General features: G+C 40.7%; 1 pseudogene; it reads left to right on the forward strand.

Annotated features, from left to right (window-relative positions):
* Positions 1 to 1,384: 1,384 nt before the first annotated feature.
* LOC110314530 lies at positions 1,385 to 2,926 on the forward strand (annotated as a pseudogene).
* Positions 2,927 to 4,514: the final 1,588 nt, after the last annotated feature.

Genomic DNA, 4,514 nt, shown 5'->3' on the forward strand with positions numbered 1-4,514 from the left:
TCAATCCCTCTTCCCCACTATTATCAGCATCGATCCCCTGCAATCTCCTGCTGAAACCTTTCTCAAAAGTCTTCTTTCTATTTTCATGTTATCTTTTTGCATATGAACCACCAAGTTTAGTTTCTTGCCCAAGCAAGGTGGGAGTTTACTGAAACAAAAGCAACTTATCAATGACTACACCACTATGGAAAAAAGACACATGCCCTACTCTTTTGAGAGTTGGAGATGATTTCAATTTCCAGTTTTTTACCCCTGTCCAACTTAAATGAACCAAGGTTTTACCCCTGAACAGCCTTGGAGTTATATTCATGTCAGGCCCACCCTGGTCTGAACTAGTACAATGCTGCTCACTCAAGATGCCAGAGATGGGTAGCACAAGGAGATGGAGACTTTTGCCATTTAGACAAAACTTGTTCAATACATGTCCCTTATCATGAATACTTTCTATTCTAACAAGGATGTGTTCCTTTGGGAATTGATCTCTAATCCTTCTGATGTCTGGGAAAAGAGTTGCTATGACAGTCCTGTCCAAGTTGAGAAGGGGTAAACAGCTGAAAATTGACATCATCTTCAACTCTCAGGAATGCACCCTGACTTTAATGGAGACAGGAATTGGCATAAGAAAGCTTGAAAAAAATAGATAATGCAGAAACCATTGCTCAGTCTGCATGAAACCTTTCATGGAGGCCCTCTAGGCTGGTGCAGACATCTCTAAGATTCAGCCATTTGGTGTTTGTCTTGAGGTTTCTATGGTTGTGATAAAAAATATCATAACCAAAAGTAATTTGGGGAGTAAATGGCTTATTTCATCTTATATCTTGCAGTAAATCATTCAGGAAATTCAGAACAGGAACTCAAGGCAATAACCTAGAGTCAAGAACTGATAGAGAAGCCATAGGATAATGCTGCTAATTGGTTTGTTCTCATGACTTGCTCAACATGCTTTCTTATAGACATCAGGACCATCTTCCCAGGGTAAAAACACATGCAATTGGGTGGGCCCTTCTATATCACTCACTAATTTTAAAAATGCCCCACAAGACTTGGGTATAGTGGGGCTTGACTTTAATCCTAGCACTGGGGAGGCCAAGACAGGTGGATCTCCGTGTGTTCAATGCCACCGTGGTTTACAAAGCAAGTTCCAGGACAGCCAGGACTACATAGAAAGACCTTGTCTCAGGGCTGGAGAGAGAGAGAGAGAGAGAGAGAGAGAGAGAGAGAGAGAGAGAATCCACAGGCCTGCCTCTAGGCAAGTCTTATGGAGTAATCTTCTCAATTTTAATTCCCTCTTTTCAGATAACTATAGCTTTTGTCAAGTTGACAAAAAAGAGAGACAGTATTGATTCCATTGTGGCAGAGAAACTTGTGATCACAAAGTACAATGATGATGAACACTATACAGGCACATCATGGTGAGCCTATTGAGCAGGGTATTAAACTGATACTTCACCCCCAAAAGAAGACCAGAAAGACTACTTAGAGGATAGGGGGTTCAATGTAGTGGTTAAGAAGCACTCAAAGTTCAAGGGCTATTCTAATTTTTTGGAATGGGGGATAAGAAAGGAGAGATGCAGATCAGTGAAAATGAAGCAAAGGAAGAAAAGGAAGAGGACAGTAAGAATGATAAGGAGAATCCTAAGATTGAAGATGCAATATCAGATGAGGAGGATGATACTGGCAAAAATAGGAAAAAGAGAAAACAAGAAAATTAAGAAGAAATACATTGTTAAGAAAGAATTGAGCCAGACCAAGTCCATTTGTACCAAGAGCCCTGATTGTGAATTCTATAAGAGCCTCACCAGTGACTGGGAAGACCACTTGGCAGTCAAACACTTCTCTGTAGAAGGTCAATTGAAATTCATGGCATCGTTCATCATCTTTTGGCAAGTTCCTGTTGTCCTCTTTGAGATCAAAAAGAACATCAAGCTCTGTGCTCATCATATGTTCATCATGGACAGCTGTGGTGAATTAATAACAGGTTCTTTCAACTTCATCTGTTATGTGGTTGGTTCCAAGAATGAACATCCCCTAAGAAATGTTCCAGCAGAGCAAATCCTTGAAAGTCATATACAGAAGCATTGTAAAGAAGGGACTTGAGATCATCTCTAAGCTGACAGAAGACAAAGAGAACTGTGAGGAATTCTGTGAGGTGTTCTCTAAGAACATTGAGCTTGTAATCAAAGAAGATTCCACTAAATGGCAGCGATGCCTTTCTGAGCTACTGGACTACCACACCTCTCACTCTAGAAGGAGATATGACTTTCATGTCAAAGTATGTATCTCCCATGAAGGAGACACAGAGATCCATTTACTATATCACTAGTGAAAGCAAACACTGTGTAGCCAACTCTGCCTTCATGGAGTGTATGAAGAAGTGGGCTTTAAGATGGTATTCATACCTAAGCCTATTTTCAAGTGCTACATGCAGCAGGTCAAGGAGTTGTATAGGAGAAAGCCGGGTATCTGTGGATGGCAAAGGGCTAGAAAAGATGAGAAAAAGAACATGGAGGAGAACAAGAGAAATGTTGACGATCTCTGAAAGCTCATGAAGATCTTGGATAAGAGCGTTGAGAAGATGACAATCTCCAATAAGCTTGTCTCTTCATTGTGCTGCATCATTAAAGGCACTTATGGATGGGCAGCAATCATGGAGCATATAATGAAGGCCCAAGCACTTCAAGACAACTCTTCAATGAGCTACATGATGGCCAGACAGCACATAGAGATCCACCAAGACCACCTCTCATTATAGAGAGGCTGCAGCAGATGGCTGAGGCAGACAAAATGGCAAGGCTGTCAGAACCTGGTAGTGCTACTATTTCAAACCACTTTGCGCTCCCCTGGCTTCTCCCTTGAGAATCCTCAGATCCACTTTATCTACATCTACTGCATGAACATACTAGGCTTCAGCACTAATGAAAAATGAAGTGATAGTAGAGGAGCCCAATGATCCCACCACTTTTGCGTGATACAGATACTATCATTTCACATGGAAGTAAAGTTCCCACTCGGAAGCCTGTGCCCTTTGTGTGTTTTTCTCTTTGGCTTTCCAGAAGGCAGCCTTGACTGACCCTGACCTACTTGGCTCTTTGCTGATGCCTGTGGGCTATTTTCTTCTCTCCTCTCCTTAGTGTCTTAGAGTATAGCAGTCAGTCTCCCCCAACCCTTCACCAAAACCAGGGCTTGGGGATGTGCACAATGATTTGTTCATTTGTTTTGTTTATTTTGCCCTGAAATGTAAAGTGCCTTTCACCACTCAGAGGAGCTATAGATTAGTCCTTTGTGTGTTGGGCTATGTGTGGATATTGGTACACATATGTGCACATGCATGTGGAAGCCAGAGACAACCTTGGGGGTTATTTTTCAGGTACAATTCACTATTATTTTTTTAAGACAAGGTTTCACTGGCCTGGAACTCATGAATTAGGCTATGCCGGCTGACCAAAAAGCCCCAGAAATCCGCATATTTCTATTTATCCAGCACTGGGATTACAAGTTTTACACCAAACCTGGCTTTTTATATGAATGTTGAGGATAGAACTCGGGACCTCATGCTTGCCAGGTAAGCACTTTTCCAACTGAGCTGTTCTCCCTAACCCTAGCTTGTCACTTTCTGGATAACATATTTTGATGTACAAAGTCTATTTTTTTATTATTGTTGTTTTTCCTAGCCTGAGAGATAGCTTCAGTGGATAAAGGGACCTGCCACCAAGTCTGAGAAACTGAATTTGATTCCTAGGACCCATATGGTAGAAAGAAAGGACTGATTACCAGGTGTTGTCCCCCCATGCATGTGCCAAGGCATGGACATACCTATAAATATTTTTTAATTGAGCCGGGTGTGGTGGCACACACCTTTAATCCCAGCACTCAGGAGGCAGAGGCAGGTGGATTTCTGAGTTCAAGGCCAGCCTGGTCTACAAAGTGAGCTCCAGGACAGCCAGGGCTATACAGAGAAACCCTGTTTCGAAAAACCAAAAAAAAAATTTTTTTTAATTTTTCAATTTTCACAAAGTACAATTTTTCAATTTCCTTCTTTGGTTATGTGTGGTTTTAATATCATGTCTAAGAGACCCATTGCCAATTTAAGGTCATGTGTGTTTTCATCTGTGTGCTCTTGTAAGAGGATAGCTTCTGCTCTTAGAGTCACAACTTCAGAGTTCCTTTCTTCTATGTTGTGATTTATTAAGGCTAAACTCATGATTTGGGGCTAGGATATCTAATTTTCCATGCACTATTTTTTTTACACAGACAGTTCTTTACCTCTCTGAACAATCTTGGCACCCTTGTTGAATGACAACTAGCCATAGATGGATTAGTAAGGCACATATGAATTGATAGCAACTTATCTTTAGCTGATGTGGTACAAATTTTATACCTAGAGGATATTTCAAGTTATGTTTTGCTGAAATATATAGACATATAAGCTCAAATAGTTTCTGAAATAGTGGTATTTTGCTTCCATTAAGACTTTCTTTAACAAATACTTTTTTGTTTGTTTTTGTTTTGTTTTG

This window comes from Mus pahari, chromosome X, assembly GCF_900095145.1.
Source record: "Mus pahari chromosome X, PAHARI_EIJ_v1.1, whole genome shotgun sequence".
In the NCBI taxonomy this organism is placed as follows: domain Eukaryota; kingdom Metazoa; phylum Chordata; class Mammalia; order Rodentia; family Muridae; genus Mus; species Mus pahari.